Here is a 20,682-nt window from a genome sequence, read left to right on the forward strand (position 1 = left end):
ACATATTCCTTCATTCATATGAAGCTTTGAATGCAGACCTTTATGCCTGGGAAAACCAAGTGGCTAAGAGAGGAAACATGACACACAACAAGGTAAAGGAGAATGGCACTCTAAGTTGTAAAATCACAGAAATTAGACCCAGAAAGGATGTTGAGTTATTTATCCTTTTCCACCTGATAAATGTTTACATCTAAGAAAGAAAATTTGCTCTGGGTGCCAGCTTGTAAGATTTGTGGTGGAATGATCAAGGAGACAGTTGTTTGCTTTCTGCAGTGGTTCAGAAGCTTGCTCATTCTTTGAAAGTAAACAGATGACATCAAAGACATCTGACTCCATCACCACCTTCCTCCTCACAGAATCAATACACAGTGCCCTGAGCTTTGACCAAGTACTCTGGTCAAAGACAGTAAATTTACCCTGTGAAACTTCATCTTTACCTTGATTCCACCAGATGACAATTTCACTATTTTTCTGCCAGACAAAGGTGACTAGTCATCTTCACATCTCAGGAGAGATGTCATAGTTGCCAGTCATGGATGAATGAAAACAACAGGGTAGTGATAACTCCTGGAATTAACCAGATCCTGGGTTTGGAACAAGATCCTTCAGCTCTGTCTTGCACCATCAATAGCTTAGAACTGAACTATACTTTGTAATGTAATATGCAAACGTTTTCCTTGATGCTACTGCTTTTAGAATAGGTGACTTCTATTTGTGTAAAGAGTATGCCTCCACTAGCAATTTCAATGGAAAATGTTTGTGTGCATCTTCATATAAGAATGATGAATGCTGGAAATATATATCCCACGTCTTAAAAGCAGATGGGAAAACTTCTGTTGTGATTTTGATAAAAAATAGGGGGGTTAATTCTGCCTTGTCTGTAAAAAAAAAAAAAAAAAAAAAAAAAAAAAGGAAAAAAATGCTCTTTGTTAAGTGATACCTTTTCTCGGTTCCATAAAACTACTTTAAAATAAATTATTAATTTGACAATGATTTTGACAAGGATCTCCTGTTACTATATATATTTCTTTTTCAAGAAATCAGCCACTTGTACCAGTAACATGCTAACCTGGTACAGCTGGCTTGGCTTTTCATCTCTGTATTGCTTGCGTAACTTCTTTCTCCTGAATAGCTGCAGTTTGCAAAATACTGGTATTCCTTCATTAACTCTCCACCTCCTTTGAGTATGACAGTTGTACAAGGTATCCTCATGCTCTTACAGCTGTTATACTCCTTTGACTGCTGCTTTCACAGATTCATGCTCTTAATAGAGCCTATAGTAAGTGTTGTTCCTATACCCCACAACTACATGTGTGATATAAGAGCCCGGCAATATCTTCCGCCATATGGAGCACTGAAAGCTCTTCATGAGCAGCACTGCTGTCCATGAAAAATGGTTTCAAAGATGGATTCTTTTGAACATATATTAAATGTTCTAAGATAGAAAAAGTGTCAGATTAGAATTTCAAATGGTGAAGTTGAACTGATTTACCCCATTGGGGCATCAAATGCTGTGGGCTTTTCTTTTGTTTGTTTTTAACATGTATACATTCACAATTACCTAGCAACCAAGGTAAACTTTACCCGAGTGCTCAGTGTCTAATAAAACTTGCAACTTTCATTACTGTCAGGAAGAAATGTGGTTTTCAGCTACAGTAGATCATAGTATAAGATGTACAGAAAATTCCTCCTTTATATTTTTTTCTAATCTGCAAAGTCTTACATTCACAAAAAAGTGATATTATGTTTTCAAACATAAATATAAAAAATCAGCAAGCAAGTTCTAAAATAATTCTGGTCTTAGTCTGCTATACTTTATGTCAGAATCAAAAGTGTGGTGCTGAGGGAAAAATGGTGGGAGAGCATTCTGTAACATATAAGTCTATTAATTATTAATATGATTTAAATAATGGTGACTCATGTTCTTAACTCATGTTAAAATTGTCAAATTTTTGCTTGAGGGGAGCTATTGTTTCATCTTTATTGTTGGCTGCCTTTCTTCTTTTCTGTATAGTATATCTTATTTCTTTTCCTGTCTTGTTTCATTTTCATGTGTGAATAAAATCAATGTAGAGGATCCAGAGATAATTATATCTTCATTAATATAAAAAACCCATCTCAATAATAAACAGAAAAACCAGGAGGATTAAATAAGAGGAAAGATAAAAAGACAATCAAATATGTATTTTTCTAAGAAAAAATACATGCCCAGAGGAAAAATCAATAATTATAGAGTTTAATCCTTATGGTTTCATGCAAATTAGGGGGAAAAATCTTAAGCAATATAAATTAACAAGAAAGACCAGGTGTTGAGCACTAAATAGCTAAGTCCAAAGGAACTGTGCTGATATGTACTGCAAATATAGAAATTTATTTGCACAGATGTATACAATTTAATTTGGTAATTAGGAAGGGCATTTGCATCGAGCTGTCGGTTGCCATTGGCACAGACAGATTTTGTGATGCAGAGGGCTAAAGTTACCTTTACTGTTGATACGTGGTCTGTGTGCTGGTGAGTAGTCTGCAAGGTCATAATAAGTGGTCTGTGTTTATTCCGTGCATGCTACTCTTCAAGAAATTTTAAAGCTGCAATTGATGCCTGTCATTGTTCATAAAGTTTTACTGATCTAGCCTGATTTCTTTTGCATATCCTGGGCTGTGATATTTCACTGACATTCATTGCTCGACACATTGTGTTAAGGCATATCCTTTAAAAAGACAACAAATTTGGTTTTGAAAACTTAAACTGAAGGGCAGCCATCGTATCCCAAAGTCATTTGATTCAGTGTCTAATTATCCCCACAAGTAGGAACAAATCACCAAGGAAATTAACCTATGCTATGCAGGAAATCTATTGTGTATGTGTTGAAAAGCATTACTCCCCAAGGAAATAAAGTGATCTAAGGGGTAAGAAAAGGAGTAAGAAATGGAAGATGAAATCTGCTTTACACAAAGTTCTTGTTCATTGGTATGAACTGATCAATGACGACGTCTTCTTCTTCTTCTTCTTCTTCTTCTTCTTCTTCTTCTTCTTCTTCTTCTTCTTCAGGACATTTTAAGTAACAGCTTTCTTCAAGTTCTTATAAAATTAGGTTAATGATTATACAATTTATCTGCACTAAGCCTTATTATTTTACTGTATCTATTGTAGTGTTATATGTATGTATTTTATTTATACTACATAGAGGTCTTAAGAAGAGGAAATGAGAGAGAGAGAGGGAGGGGAATTCTGTGTAGGTTGAAGGATGACAGAGAATTCAAAGTAAAGAACAAAAGTGTTATATGGTGTTACTAATTTCTGAATTTGTAATGAAATTGTCTGAATATGACATATACCTTTGTTATCTATATGTAACATATTTTGGAAATGAAGGAAAGGATTGGATTTTTATTTTATTATCCAGCTTGGAGGCTCATCTCACTAATAGGACTCCTACCATTTATTCCTAAATGAGCAAAATAATGCTTTTAGCTGTTCTTAGTCAGCTTAAATGGCTCATAATTTATAATAATTATGCCATCTCTCACAATGGTTTCTGGAAAAACAAATATTTTAAAATACACACTTCACTATTTAAGTAGGTTAAAAATCACCAAATATATGTTAGTATTTATTCCATGAGTGGGATCATCACTGTTTTTTTCATTTGTTAATTGTCTTCTAATACATTCCTCTGGAGTTCCTTCATGCTTTTACAGCTGATTTGTCTTTAGGTGTTAATGGATCAAGATGTTCAAGGGCACCTTCAAAAAATAGTATAAATTTGCAATACATAGACTGTGTGGCAATAAACCAGCTTGATAGAAATCATAGATGAGGATTAATTGTGTCACTCAGTTTGAGAATGATTTAAATCTTTATACCTTACTCTTGTGGGGATTTGATACTCTGTGCACTGGCAAATTGAAAATCCAAACAAAAAAACCCAGATGATGAATACTTCATTCTACAAGTTAATTTAATCTTGCAAAAACTCAGAAACTTTTCCAAGTATCTATTTTTTTAAATATTTCTTAGTAGAAATGAATGCAGTAAAACTAATTTTGCCAACACTGTGAGCAGTCTATATTCATCTTTTAAAAGAAATTACTGAAATGGTTGAAATATGGTATTGCTAACATATATTTAATTAAAGCTTTTAAATACGCCAATCTAACTCATCCTTTCTTGCTGACAATTAGATAAAGACATAGTTTTGTTGTTTCTGAAACACTATACACTTATAGGAGAGAATGCACTCGGTACCTTATAAGCAATACAAAATGCCTAAAAGTATGAAAAAGCTTTTTCATAGTTTGTCATCTGGAGAAACATGTTTTCCAATGTTTCTAAGGTTTTGAAATATTATAAAAACAATTAAGTTATTGTGGTTAAAAGGATGCTGCACAGCAGCTGGGCCATGAAAATATGGATTTGCTAATGTGTAATTGTTAAGTACAAGTAATTTAAATTTCTTTTAATCTTCCACAGTAGATTGAAGTACTTCCAATTATTTTGGGGTGGTTTTTTGTGCTGGACTGCTACTACATACACTAAAATTTACCATTTGTAAACTGGGATGTGATAAATTGTTCATGCAGCTAAGCCATGAACTGTGTTCAAGGTCTAGTTAGATGGGGCTTTCAACAATCTGATCTAGTGAAAGATGTCGCTGCCCACAGCAGAGGGGTTGGACAAGATACCTCTCCCTAAAGATCCCTCCCAACCCAAATCATTCTATAATTCTGTACAAGGACTGTTGTTTATAAGTTACATGAATGGTTTTAATCACACAGCCCAGGCGTTGTTATAGTCCTTTCCTAGTGTAGAAGTCTCTTAGGAAACATAGAGTTGATAGAAGTGGCATAGGAAGCTTTGTTAGGAAATAGTATCTGTGGATTGTTTGTTGTTTGAGTTTTTTTTAAGGAAATCACACTGCATGTTTTAAAGCTCTTCAGTTCTATTTATATTGCTAGCAGCATAAGTGTTCTTATATCAGATATCTCTGATTCTGCACAGAAATGATTGCTGTGTCTATAGTTTTAATGTTAATTTCAATGACAGTTATAAAGAAAAGAGTCTTTGCATATTAGCTCATCCTGGTGCATAAGCTGAAGCAATATTTGAATTATAGTTTCATTTGTGCTCTTAGGCCAAGTTGCCCTGAGTATATCTCCATTAGCTTTATTAATGTTCTGTAGGAAAATAATCTGGATATTTTCTTTTTTATAAATACTGATTGTGAATGGATATCTTACTACAGAATGCTGATAGGGCTGGCCAAGGAAAACTTTGGCAAGGTAATTTGAAGTTCATCAACCTGAGCCATGTGTTAGGATTTTAAAATAAATGATACATGAATTGTTGCATTGGCAAATTATGTTAGTTAAAGTCCTGGTTTGGGTGCAAATTAGGAGACTGAAATTATCTTATATTTGGTGATTCAGGCTGCAGGGAAATTAATTGGACTACTTTCCAGTCATGCAATCTCATAAGTCATATTAGAAGATAATGCAAAGCACACTGTCACCATTGGCTGTAGTTTAAAGCAAAAAGTGAACGTGTGGGGTGAGGGAGTGGTGGAGGATTGAGGGCAGAACGATCCCCGATCCCTAAGTGACTTTGTGTGAGTAAACCCTGGAAACTTTGGATTCCTCTTCTTGGTTTTGTTTTGCTATTCCATATCTAAACTATGGAGGAACCGTGGGAAGACTCTTGGCTTTCAGAGCCGCATATGGACATTTATCTTAAACTTAAAATGATTCTTGAACAACGATTTGTAAATTTTAGCTTGATTCAAGCTCAGAAAGAACTGAAACACTTCCTGGCATGGTTGTTTAAGGACTTTTTCTATGTTTCTTGGGATCTAATTCTTACCAAGAGCTTTTGGAAGACCGTTTGGACCCAGTTAATATTTGAGTTGAAATATATGCCGATGGAAGAATATTTTCGTGAATATTATTTAATAACCGAGACTGTTGAGCAATGTCAGCTGTGTCCTGGCGAAGGGAAGCCTGGCTCAGGGACCGTGCGGCCTCGGCCACGTGCACCGAGCGCTCTGCGAGCCGCAGCGAGACGGTTCCCGTGCGCGGGCGGAGCCACGCGGGCCGCAGTGTCGGTGGCGGAGCGAGGCGCGGCAGGAGCGGCGGGACCCGGCAGTGCCCGCCCGGCCCCGCGCAGCGCGTGGTGGAGCGAGCCCCGTGAGCGCCCGAACGAGAGGGGCGGCGCGCGGGCGGCGGCTGGCGGCGGCGGAGCGGAGCCGTGCCCAGCCGAAACGCGCGCTGGAGCAGGGCACAGGGGGGGCTCGGGGGCCCAGCCGAGATGTGGGCGCAGCCCCTGGCAGTGGCAACGCAGCTGAGAGCAGAGGAGGCGACACACGGAGAATGGAGCGGCGTGGCCCGGCCCGGCCCGCGCGGCCCCGAACGCGACCCCGGGAAAAGGGCGCCGGAACCAGCAGCGCCGATAATTCCAACACGGGAGCGACCGAAAGAGAGAGCAAAGACACAGCGAGACAGAAAACAGCAGCCACTCGGAAAAAGGAAAAGACCATAGTAGCTAAGATCTTAGGGACAGTGAAATGGTATAATGTTAAACAAAATTATGGTTTTATAACAAGATGTGATAACCAGCAAGACATATTCATGCATAGAACTGCTATTAAAAAGAATAACCCTGAAAAATGCATCCCAAGCTTGGGAGATGGAGAGGTGGTGGAATTCAAAATCATACAAGGTAGAAAAGGGTTACAAGCATCGCAGGTCACTGGGCCTGATGGTGTTCCTGTGAAAGGCAGTATATATGCAAAAAATCGTAGTCATGTTAGACAATATCTCCATTGTAAACCCCCCCTACAGTCTCCCTCTCCTAATCCCACCTTTCCCTTTTACCCTATGTCCTATTACCCCCAGTGTATTCCCAATCCGTTTTTTCATCCATGGTTTCCCTCACAAAACCCTGCCTTTGCCAATTGTTTCCCCAAAAATCCTTTTCCAATGCCGAGTGGGGGATGAAAAGGGGGAGGGAAGAAACCCTCTCCTGCCTCAGTTTCCTCACAAGCATGTCCAGAGAGTTCTGTCTCCCTTCTGTCAGCCCTAAGATGTTCCACAGAATCTGTTTGGACATTTAAAGACTCAGGAGGGTGGCTTGTTTTGTTTTGAAACTGTTCTTGTTATGTTTATCCAGTTGTCTTCATTCTCCTTTTATTAAAATAAAACGGGTGAGATGTTGGGGTCTCCTCCCCCCGCCTGTAGCCCTGGGAGCCCTGAGGGAGGCACGGGGTTTCCCTGCCCCTGCTCAGCCTCGTTCCCCATTGGTTGGTTTGTGTTCCCCTGCGCGGGCAAAGCAGCTCGGGTCCTGACTGTAAGAGTCCCTCAGCAGAGCCCGGCCATGCGGCTGGGGAAATAAACATCTCTGAAACATCTAGCAAGAATCCGTCCGTATATAGTTCTTTTCCATGGGACTCCTGGTTTGATATAGGCGTGTTGCAGTATCCCCACTGCAACAAGGGAGGAGGGAAATATCTTGACCATAAAAGTCAAGTTGAAAATAGAATTGTAAGTGAATCTAATCTTAATGCACTCAGCATCTGTTTGCAAAATGAATTTCAATTCAAAAGAGAATTTCAATTTTACTATTAAGATATATTCTATTTTTAATTCATTTGATTAGAAATGGAGTTTGATGAACATGTTCCATGACATGTTACCTCATCTTGTTATCCAGAAGTTCTAAAATGAGAGAAGATGGTTTTCTTGGAAATGAAATTTTCATTTTAATTTCATTAGTGTTTAAGTAGTGTTTATTAAACAGGACAAAGTATGCCACTATATGTCTGACTACATCATCCCTCCAAAATATGTCTGTTTTTATAATAACTTGAGCCATGTTCTTCGCAATGCCATCTTGAAGGATTCAAAGCAGACAGTTTTCTTTCTAGGTATTGTAGCCAACCATTTGTTCCCTCAGATATGGCAGAAAATTCTGTACACCAATCAATTCCCCTACAGAAATGCATGCAGCATGGGGAACAAACAGGGCCATGATCTTATTGGGGTTATGGGGATGTGATGGGATTGCTCAGATGGGGTGTTTGAGATATGGATATAAGCTCTTTAGGAAGGATCAGGCAGGATGGTGAGTAGAGGGGGATCTACTCTTGATGTGAGAGACCAATGGGGTTGCCTGGGGTTCTGTCTACAGGTGAGTGCTGAGTCAGCTGAGAGATTATAGTTCAAGATTAATTATTTGGGGTAAAGTTTTTGTGATATGGGATATCCAAAAACTCTAGAATATAGTCTTTGAAAAAAGGGAGATCCAGAAGAGTAGGATGATTTTCAAGGATCACCTCCTGCAAGCTCAGCTAAGCAGGGAGTTCTGTCTAAACACAGACATTAAAGGGAAGCATTAAAGGGCTAGAAGCAGGAACAAATGACACAGAAAAAACCTCAAAGATACTTCCAAAGCATGGAGGGGTGGGATGAGGAAAGTTAGAGCCCATATGTAGTTGATGCTGATGTGAAATACAACAAGTAAAACATCTACAGGTATATCAGCAGCAAGAAAAGCTATAAAAATGTAGGTCTGCTGTTCAATGGGGCAGGGGATCTGATGACAAATGAGATGGAAAAGGACAAGGTTCTTAATGTACCTTGTCCTCAGTCTTTATCAGTAGGTCTGGTCTTCAGGCCCCTGAAACTGGAGGTAAAGTCTGGCGCAAGGAAGACTTAGCCTCAGTGGAGGAGTTTGCTGATGATACAAACTGGGAGAAGTGGTTGATGCACCAGATGGCTGCTCAAAGATGTGCTGCCTCCACCCTTGAAGATATTCAAAAGCCATCTGTGCACTGCCCTGGGCAACCTGCTGTCAGTGGCTCTAGAGCAGGAGAGCTGGGCTAGATGATCTCAAGAGATCCCTTCCAACTTCAACTGTTCTGTGTTTCTTTTTCAGTTAAGTTATTTTCTTATGTAGCTCTTCTACTAAGAACTAATGCTGACCCTTACAGGCCTGGGTTTCCATCTGAGTGTCTTGTTCATAAATATTGTTGTCATGCAAGGTTGGTTATCTATTTTTGCAGGGATTTTCAATAATAAGAAGCTGAATAAGATTTGACTGTACAAACAAAAGATACTTTATTCCAAATACCTGCCTGTAAAAATCTGAGTCTGAACAGAAATTCATCCTGGGCATATACATCAACAATTCTGAGTGTATGATGCTACCACTCTTTGTGGTAACAGGCAGAGAGATGGCTTCACATGGAGAAAGAAATCTGCCTAAACCTCCAAGGAAAAAACCCTACTGTTTGAATAAAAATTTATTCCCTGCTAGCTTGGATTTGCAAAACCTAAGAGCACATTTATCTCAAAAGGCTGTGTCATGGAGATGTAAAAACTTCTTTTAATGTATCCAGTATACATGTGTAATAGAACATTTATTCTGAGGAATCTACATTTTGAAATGTGCTGTACTACAAGGTAATGCAGACTCTTCTCTGGTAGGCTGATACTATTTATGACTAGACAATGAATTTAAGGCACCTTCTTTACTATCATATGACCCAGCATAATGGAGAAGTTTGAAAGAAATGGTACTAAGCATTATTTCAGAAATGAAACATCATCTGCCACTCACTACCCAAAGTTTAATTCAACTTGAATATCTGCAAAAACCCTTTTTTCCAGGGATGAAACAGAAACTGCCTAAAGTACAGGAAGCATGTAGTAAGGATATAGAAAACAGTTACTTTTCATCATGGTTGTGATGAAAGAAAGGATACTTTCCCATTAAAAAGAATTCTGCTTAGTTCAGATTTTTTTATGTCATTGTTCAGACTGCTTCTTAGTCAGTACAATTACTGTTTTCATAACTGGTCAGACTGAACATTCATATTGGACTTGTGTCATTTCAGCTAATACCTATACTAGAGGAAAATTACATTGACCACTGGTTCATACCTTTTCTGGTGATAAGCACACAAAATAGCACAATGTTCAGTGTCACTTATTTTTATTCTCTAAGCAGCTTGGACCTATGCAAAAGCCATTTGGAAAATGACAAAAAGTAACACAGGTCAGCAGCTGCCTCAGATAGGAATAGAGAGGGAAAAAATAGCATACTGCAACGGTCCTCTTTCCAAGCTTCTGCAGCTGAGTGATTTTTGAGGTTACTTGATATTTATAGGCATGGTTTCTTACAGTGTTATTTGATGCATGTGATACACTTGCAGTTTTACTGGAACCTGATCTGTGTTTTGTTTGTTTCACAGATTAATATTACATCAGTTTTTGTTCTCATGAGAAACACAGAATGCAGGAATAGGACAATTACAAATAGTAATTAGATTCCTGGCAAAAGAAATCACATCTGCTTGGTTTTTTGTGGGATGAGAAAAGATCACCTTAATTTGCTAGAATGTCACAATTCTCATTCATTATGAGAGCATCAGTAATAAAGGTTTTGGTTATCATAACCACATTTGTTTCTGTCTTTGGGGAAGAATTTTTAACACATTTCACGTGAAATCCCATAATATGTGCTCCAGCTTAGTTGACAAATGGACTTTCCACAAGTCACAGCATTATCCTTTGGGATATAACTCAAGATTTACCCAGATCACTTATGATTTCAGACTTCTGTTTCAGATCAAGTTATATTCCTTTCATATTGCCATGGTAAGGGGGAAATTCTTTTTGCACCCCTTGCAGTAAATTTAGACTTCAGTACACCCATCATAACTGAGCAATCGAATGACTTGTGCCTTATTCATTAGAAAAAATTATGATGCTATGAGGCTGGATGTGTAATATATTCATGCAGTTAAAAAAGATGGAAATACAGGAAAAAAATTATTGTACCATTTGACACAGAACATAAATATAATAATATCAACCTGCAGCTATTAAGCTACTTTAAGAATTGGAGATATTTGAGAAGGGCATCAGGGTAGGCTTCAGTATACAGAGTTCTGCTCTGTCCTTCCATTGTAGGTATGAATAGGCAATCTTATATGCAAAATCCTTATACAAGGACATAAGTCATTCAGGTCCCATTCCAAAATGGGATACAATTTGCCCAGAAGTAAGAGTCTTGACTCATCTTTGCAATGCTTGTGGTAATCTTGTTTATTCAGATTTTAAACCTTTGACAGCAAGAACTATCTGTGGAGGTAGAATTTTGGCCTCACTGGGACCTAAAGGTACCATCTGTGATACAAGCTACCAATAACACTGCATTCAGAACCAGTGACTACCAGAAGATGGAAAATTAGTATATTTTGACATGGAAATTCTTCCCTGATGTATTGATATCTTATGTGTGTACTACTTTGTGCAGTTTGGTAAAATAGTTTTCTTTTCAAATAGACCTTATTTTCAGAGGACTGAAATAATGGACATGAATAAATAAATATTATTTTACTTAGAGCTTATGGAGCATTTTACTTCTATGCTTACTGGTTTGCCTAGCTTTGGTCAATTGTGTTCCAAGAAGCATAGGGGAAATTGTTATAAATTCTCAGTGAGAAACAAGAAAGTTAAATTCTGGGCTGGTGAGAGCGCCTGTAACTTTCACTGAAGAGTTCGATAGAAGTCGCTGGTGCTCAGCACCAGCTTGGATTAGTCACTAAGAACATGCATGGCAAACCTTACTTTTAGGTGAAATGATGAAGTAATAGACCCCTTTATAAAAATGATACGAGAAGCTTAGTAATGGTTAAGAGAATGCTGCTAATGTTATAAAACATTATGCTTTGTTACAGATTGGTCTATACTCTTGAGGCAAAATATGTTCTTGTATTTGCCAAATTACATGATTTTATGATGGCAGATCCATATTTATTTATTAATAATTCATATTTATTTGGATAGATACTGGGTACCTCTAGAGAGATGGATTAGATGAGTAATAATTTTTACCTGGTATTTAACTTAATTTCCTTTCACTTAATAAAATACCCTCACCAATAGCAGTGCTATGTTAAAATACACAATCATACTTCTATTTTTCCAGTGAATTAGCCTAACTAGCCTATTATGTTTATACAGGAGTTATTGAGTCACTCATTAATTCTGTCTGTAAGTATGACACCCAAGGAAGTGATCTATATTTGTTGTAATTGCTGTCATTTGAAAAGCCAGTTTTACAAAGTAAATTATTAACACATTCACTTCCTTATAATCAATCTCATAACTGCTATAATTTTCTACCTGCTCAGCCACCTCATCTCCCAGGTTGAAGATTAAATCATGCTTAGGTATCACCTAACTCCTTTCCTTGAGCTATACCTTGCCTTCTGATATTAGTTCAGCCTGTAAGCTACTATACCTTTTGCATGTCCTTGCCAGGCTAGATAGCATCACAATCTTAATGTTATAAAAACATAAAATCATTCAGAACCAATTAGAGTTGTAGAGGTGCTGTAAGGTAGCTCTGACTGATCAATAAAGACTTTCTATATGGAGTTCCCCGATGAAAGAAATATCTTGGCTCTTGACCTTGCACTTCACACTTCCTTCTGTGATATATTACTATGTCAAGCTGTAGCAGATGGTGAGGGATGCAATGGGAGGTGAGTACATTACACTGTATTCTCAACTGCCTTTGACTCTAACTGCAGCATTTACATTGCTCTGCCTTTGCCTCATCAGCTTGAGAACTGAAATGTTGTGACTGGCTCTTTATCACCTCTGACCATCATTTTTTTTCCATTAGACTCATTTCCTTTTCTGTCTTTATCCACCATTTTTTTTTTATTTTCAACAAAGCATTTCCCCACTGCATTGTCTTTCTTCTGCTAAAATATATTGCAGTTTCTTCTCCCTCAAGGGGATTTTTTACTGTTGTGAAATTTGGTTTGTTTTTGGGAATTGGTTTGATGCTTCTTCAGAGAAAAGGTTCTTAGGATGGAAAACGGGCAAGTCACAGATTAGCACTAGCTGTATAGTCTAGCAAGAGAACCAACAGTGAAAATTAAAACAAAGCAAAATCTGTAAAAGTCTAAAAGGCAGGTTTCCAGTATGCTTTGTTTCCTGCAGTTGAGAAAAGGGAACTGCAGACCAATTTTTCAGTCTTAACTTCAAGTTAAAGGAAGGATACAGTGTAAACAGCTATTTTTTTCAGAAGCATATGGATTGAGCACAGATACCCCTTTTATTTAGAGCTTAAAATAAATTATGTTGCAGTTGTTAATGAGACTGAGATACTGCTTTTACAGTAAAAGTGCCTAATGAGCATGAATTGCATTTTCACAGATGACGTTATTGTCACACTGCTGTTTTCTAAGAATGAAGTTAGTCTCTCTTCCCATTCATCATAACTAGTTAAGTAACCAAGTGAAATTTATTAAACCTGCTGCAGGATGGGGGTTTTTGAAACTAAGTCCCAGAATGCGGCTCTACTACCTCCAGTAACATCATTCACATGGTTAAATCCTCAGTTATCACTTTGAAAATGTACTCGCTGGTGTCAGACTTATGAGCATGATTATACATGGGGTGCTGAAAAGGGAAGGTGATCATACCATTGCATAATTGGTTTTCTCTGATATGGATGGCACTGGGTTTCAATTCACACGTTAAGCAAATGCCTGATGTAACCCTTTTTAAAGGGAAAGTAAAGCTTCAGCAAGTTGATACTCATATTGTGGCGCTGCGTTTTAGAAGAATTAAGAATATAGTTCTTGCACCAATGGTAAACACAGATAGGTCTCAATATCTTAGAAGAAAAGAAAAAGAAAAAAACCTGCTGTAAAATGACACTTTGTCCACCAAGCCTAGAGAATCTTTAAAATGCCCTCAAAAAGAAAGAAGTGAAATATAGTAATATTGTAAAATGCTGCAATCTGTAGAGGGGAGAAAAAAGACAACAAAACAGATCCCTAAGAAGTACTAGGAATTTCATTATGTCTGTGCAGGAAAAATGGGTGTCAGGCTTAAACACTTGAAGGAGGACATCAGTCCAGATTATGTAGTTTGAATACCACCCACTGTCCAAAATTGTGACAAATGCATAATTCTGTTTGCTTTCATTCATGAAGAATGAAATAGCTCATTCTTCATAAATGTCCTTGCAAGTAATAGATACCTGTGAAAACATGCATTTATCCACAAGAATCTGAGCTGAATACCTGAAAACTAGGTGCAGAATTTTGAGAATAACTAACTGAGACTTTATAGTCTTTAAGGAAGAAATCTCATGCATCCCATCAGAAACAGGTGCAGTTCTGTATTGCTAAGCTAATGTAGAAAAAAAAGGAGAAAAGGTAAAATCCTGCCCCTTGGATGTCAAGAATAAGATTCATCTTGACTGTATTGGAACCAATACTACCCAATGGTTATATGAAAGCCACATTATGGAAAGTAAGTAACATTTGTATATTGAAGGAGATACATAAGTTACTGACAAAAGTGGCTACAAGAAATCATGGGCTAATCACAGGCAAGAAATACCTATTAGAAAAGAAAGAATAAGGGGACAAAACTCCTGTATTATCCAGACAATTGCTTATATTCATAATAAATGGTCCCTGGAACAAGATCTGTCAGTACATGAAGGAATACACATTTCTCACTTCAAAATATGTTTCCATTATGAAATACTCTGGTAAACAACACTTTATGTTCATTGAATATAGAAGTTCCACTTATTTCACTGGGATTATCCATAGAATATGCTGTTTCAAAGAAGTGAGATTGAAAATCTATCTTTTACGTGTGTTTAACTATGTATCTGAATCTCTTCTTGACTTTTTTCCTAGTAACATTTTTAATTGTCTGGAAATTCAAGATTTTCTTTGAATATAGAAAATACATTTAATGTAATGTTTTAAAAGATGAGAACAGTATGTGGATAATGATATATTTTGACCTAGAGCACTGATAATATTCTCACAAGAGAATTAATGATTTGTTCTACACACTTGTTTGTTTGTCTGCTTTGTTTTTGACCATACCAAATTAACCCTTGAAGAATATACAATCCCCAGGGCTTATTTTAAGATGTACTTTGAACTTGTGAAGTCTAGCTAGCCTTAGAAAATTACAGGAATATTTATGACATTTACTAACAAGCAAAATCAAAACTGCAACAGGGATGTATGTGATTCCACACACTTCACCTTCAAGAAGTACATCATCTTGGAATGAAAGTTGACTTTTAAGTGAACCTAAGTAGCACTTGATCTTGTTTTGACAGCTTGTCTTTGATAGCATGCACATATATATCCTTCAGGAAGCTAATGTAGGGTACTTACTTTCAGGTAAGCAGTGAATTTAATATATTGGAATTATCCTTCCTTAAGGATCTTGCTTGCAAAATTAATCTTCAGTCACTTATAAATGCTTTTGCTTTAGGCACTGAAATCAAGTGACCTAACAACCAATTCAAACTTTAAAAAAATAATTACACAAAGAAAATGTAGCACTTCTGATTGCAGTGAGTGAAGAAGGAGATTTCTTATTGTTTTCATCAGAAGTAAGATTAGGTGCTTTGTGATCTGTACCTGTCAAAGGGAATAAATTCCAAACTCAAATGGGAATTATTATTTTTATACATATTTGAAGACTAAGTCATTTGGCTTGAGGTGACTCTGCTTATGACCTTTCATATATTGTTTTGAGTCTGCTTCAGCAAACTATGCAAAAGTCTTTATAACACATTTTCTGTTCAAATGAAAATATACTGAAGAGCTAAATTTTCTCTGATTCATGTTACAAAAAAGTAAATAATTGCAGATTTAACAAGACTACTGGTCCTGTTAAAGGGTTTTCAGAGTATATTTATGTCTTCTAGTAGTCAAGCTCTTTAATGTTTCTTCTCTTCTTCAGCACAGGTTTTAGTGTAAGTATTAAAAAAAAAAAAAAAAGTCATAGCATCAGTTTCTGGTTTAAGATGACCACTTCAGCACATGGTGCCTTATTGTACATGGCTCAAGATTTTCAAAGTAATCACTACAGACATTTAGTAGGAGAAAAAAAAATCTCATTCTTGAAATAGCGAGGCTTTCAGGGACTAGCATGTATTACTTTAAAACACTTCTGTGTACGAAATGCAATCCAGGGCTAAAACCAGGGCATAATAAATTGTTAACCGTGCAAAGTAGCCTTGGTTTCCCTTTCACTGCTCTAAACTGTTAGTGGGATCAATTTCTGCTCTGTTTTGGTAGTAATTTATTTTTAATAATATGAGCAATGCTCCCTTAAGTCTCTGATGTAGATTTTCTGAAGTCAGGGAAGAAAGTTAATTTGAACACATCTGCACCATCAAACATAATTGCTTCATAACATACTTGCATGCTGATTCAGTACATCATTCTGTCATCCCATTTATGTGAAATAGATGGTGGAGTTCTATGCAACAGCAAGCTACAGGAATGGGCATTTGCAGCAGGGGAAAATTCAGAAAGATTTAAAAGTAATTACAAAGATCGATAGATAACAAACATTTTTTTGTAAAACAAACAAAAATGTTTAAAATAAATAAAATTGAATTATGATTACAAAAATAAAAGTTCAGTGAAAGTTGATTCAAGAAATGTCAGCTCCTGTAAGCACACATTTGTAAGATTTCTTTTTGTTTATATATGTTTGGGTATAATATTTCAGCTGAAGGTCAGATTGGACCTAGCTTGAAAGAAAATGTAGATACCAGAAAATATTTTTTCCCTTGAATTCCTTATTATTCTTTGCTTCCCTGAATATAGATGATGATTTGCTGACCCTGAAGGGACAGGGTTATTTTCTCCTGTATGCTCCTGACACGTGCTATGGCGTACAACTGGAGGGATGCAGCAGAGAATTTATCATGATTCAACTTCTACATAGGAAAATCCTTGCTAAGGATTCTTTTGACACAAATTCCCAGTGGAAATAATTAAGGTACGCACATAAATATAACATTTTCTTGTCTTTTGCTATGTTGTGAATAATTTCTTTAGATACTAATTTTTACATTGTACACTCCACTTGCCTTTTCCAGGCATGGCAGGATAACACTATTTTTCTTGAAATCATGAGCTGACCTTTAATAACAGAAGATTATTCTTTCCATTAGATGTAATAACAACAAATGGCACTTGGTTCCTGCACTACTATAGAATTTCCCCTTCGAAGTGCAGGAAGTCCTGCCTGGCACCTCTGTAAATGGCACCATGATTCTCTGTTGGTTATATGAGTCTGACAAGGATTGCTCTCCATAATTTGAACTCTTTTAAGTGCAGATGGAGCAAACTGGTTCAGTGAGCATGAGCTACCTGTAACTATGTAGGCTGCTGGAAAGCTGTGCCTGGCTTGGGAAGTCACACAAGCATGAGAGTGAAGCTCCTCAGGGTGTCAGTCCACCCAGAGAGGTCTGTACTGCTAAATGGATGCAGAGGAGTTTGACTTGCCCCTCAGTGAGTTATTTTGACTGTGCTGCTTTGTAGAAGGCAAGTTACATTTTTTAAAACATAGGCTTCCAGCTGGGTCCACCTCTTTGAACAACAGATGTTTTTATGACTCATGTAGCCAGTTGGGGTTTACCAATATTTTACAGGGTTATAGGTAACTAAAGATCACTGCGCGATCTGTGCTTAGCACACTTTAATGGGATCTGCTGGTTCAAAGAACCTGTATGCTCTATTTAAAAAGCCTCTAGCTTGTTACCTAATGAAAGGCATGAAGGAAGAAATACAGAAAGGCTTATACATAGAATTTCTACCCTGTGATTTGGTTGAATACCTGAACCTCCCATTGCCTGGTTAGCCTAAATGTTGCACTAAATTTCTGAGCCATGAACTAAGTACAGAACAAAAAAAAAAAAAAAAAAAAAAAAAAAAAAAAAAAAAAGCCTATTAAACCTTCCTCACGAAAACAACTCAGAATAGTAGGTGTAAAAAGATTGCATCATAAAATCTCAATATTCAGCAATTTAGTAAATGTACATATAACACCTTTTATACAAGAAATTAACTTCTAGTGAAACAGAATTATGAAAAATATCTTTTAGGGAACAAATATGTCTTTAGAAAGACCACACTGAAGAACTTTTCAATAATGTAGGTTTTTCCTAAATATCACAGTTGTGGGTCTTGTGGTAGCATAAACATTTGTAGGATATGAATGATTTCTAGTTCACTGAGGAGTGTGGGTCAAGCCAATAAACAATGCTAGTATCAACTTCCAGCAAGTGGCAAAATACTGGGGGCAAGAAGGCCTCTTTAGAAGTACAGAAAAACTGATACATTTGTGTTGTGGTTTAACCCCAGCTGGACACAAAACACCATGCAGCCCCTCCCTCACTGCCCACTTTCTTCCCCTGAGAGGAAGACAACCAGAAAGAAAAGGTAAACTTCATTTATTGAGATAAGAACAATAATTACAGCAAAATAAATAATGACAGCAAAATAAAACATAACAATAATATACTACTACTACTAATTGTAATGATAATGGAAAGGAGAGAGAGGAATAAAATGCAAGAGAAAAAAGTGATACACAATTCAATTGCTCCCCACCTGCTGACAGATGCCTTTCCCCAAAAAGAGATTGGTGGCTCCTGGCCAACCTCTTCCCCAGTTTCTATACTGACCATGATGTTCTGTGGTATGGAATATCCCTTTGGCCAGTTTGGATCAGCTGTCCTGGCCATGCACCCTCCTGGCTTCTTGTGCACGTCCTTCCTGGCAGAGCACAGGAAACTGGGAAGTCATTGGCTTAAGTAAGCACTACCCAGAAATACCAGTGTGTTATCAACATTATTCTCATATTTAACCTAAAAGACACAGCTGTATCAGCTACTAGGAAGAAAATTAACTCTTTCCCAGGTAAAACCTGGATTCCAAAGCATGAAGATAAACCATTAAATGAGATTCAGCTGCCATAGAAACTCCATGGGTGTTAGACAGTCTAGCAAAAGAAACTCATATAAGACATTGGATAAATTCATTGCAGGATCTTTTTTTTTTCTGCTTGGAAGTATTAAACTCCCTAAGAACAAAAAGGAGGATAGAGATGACAGAAGGTGATTTTTTTAGCAGCTCTTTTATCTAATTTTGCATACAGATATTCAGTACCGTCAAAATCCTTGCTTTTACCTTTCATTAAGTTTCTGGTGTCTTGTGATGCTGTATTGCTTGAAAATATATATCCATATATATGTGTGTGTGTGTTTGTATAATAAATTTTCACAGCCAGGTTCTGACTGCTGTATACTGGCATGGTAACAGTAACTACTGAGAAATACAGTCTTGAAACCTAAGCACTTACTATCCACACATTTTGAAAAGTAACAGAAAAGCTATTAAATCTAAGGAAAAGCAGATTCCTTTCATCCATACTTATTCCTTTGGATTACCAGATGAACTCTGTAAACAAAACACAGAAGGCTGAAGAAGGTGGATTATAAAATATCTGGTCCTTATAGTTGAGTTCATTCAAAGTCAAAAAGACACTGTGGGTAATGCCATCTTTTTATGGACTTCTTTTCCTGATACTGAATTGTCCTTGTGTACTCTAAGTACAGAGTTCCACAAGCTAACACCAGCACTCACCACTGCCACTGCAACCATGTAATTTGAACTTTGAATATCTTCTCTGCAGAGTGCAGAGAAGCAAACAGTGCATTCTACCCTGCACATATTTTTTGTGTCACAGCCATTCACTGATTTTTATTTGCTTTTTTTCCTGACAGAACTGTAAGCACTTTTTTGTTTGTCGGATTTTTTATTTGAAATTAGACCTATAAAGATGGTAAAGGAAAAAAAAATAAATTAAAAGGAATAATATAGTAAAGGGAAAATACTCTGACAGCAATACTTCAGATATTCTGCACTTGAATATCATGCCCTAGCACTCAGATTTAATTCACTGTAACTAAATTTGTGTTCTCCTGGTCTACACTGGAGGAAAAATCAGGACCTTGGAGACAATCTAAAATATAACAATCAATATTTGCAACTCTAAAAGTCCTCAAATGGATTCTGTGAACTTAATTTTCTTCTATAAAGCTATAGCTGGCACAATTTGCAGCATAGCTTTCTAGCTTCTGATACATTATATTGCTGGCATGGTTCTGTAATTTTTCATTAGCTAGTGATTCAATATTCCCACTTTTCTTTATACCAAAATAGAAGGGATGTTCTTCAGTTATTGCACTGAAAAATACTCTTGGGTACATTGTACCTAAAGGGAAAAAATTCATTATATAGCAGCACATTATAGAACTGCAGTTTCTCCAAACTAACAATTATATTTTTGAAATAATAAAGTTTGCTGGGTTGTTTTTTTTTTTGATAGCCCTAGTTTGAACAGGCTATTATGAATAACTTCATAATAGTATGCAAGATATTCAATTTACATTCCTCTTTTGTTGACTTTACAATGACTCTTTAAAAACAGATAAAATATAATAAAAATATGTTAAAAATTATTAAAGTTCATATCAATTTTTGATATTTCCTAATTGTAACTCCATATAGTAATATTCCCAATAAAAGGTGTCTTTTTCATTTAAGATATAATCTCACACAAACATGTACCAGATTTAAGCTTGGATCACCATGTGTTTTACTAGACAGAGGCATTGAGGGATCAAAAATGTTTTTAGAAAGCAGGAAAAAAATACAGCAGGGTGAATAAATTGGGGGGGGAGGGTTAAAATAGCTACAGGTGAATGTATACGTACATAAACATACACATACATGCTCTCACAGGTATGTGTTTGTAGGTAGA

Source organism: Aphelocoma coerulescens, chromosome 4 (genome assembly GCF_041296385.1).
Source record: "Aphelocoma coerulescens isolate FSJ_1873_10779 chromosome 4, UR_Acoe_1.0, whole genome shotgun sequence".
Taxonomy (NCBI): domain Eukaryota; kingdom Metazoa; phylum Chordata; class Aves; order Passeriformes; family Corvidae; genus Aphelocoma; species Aphelocoma coerulescens.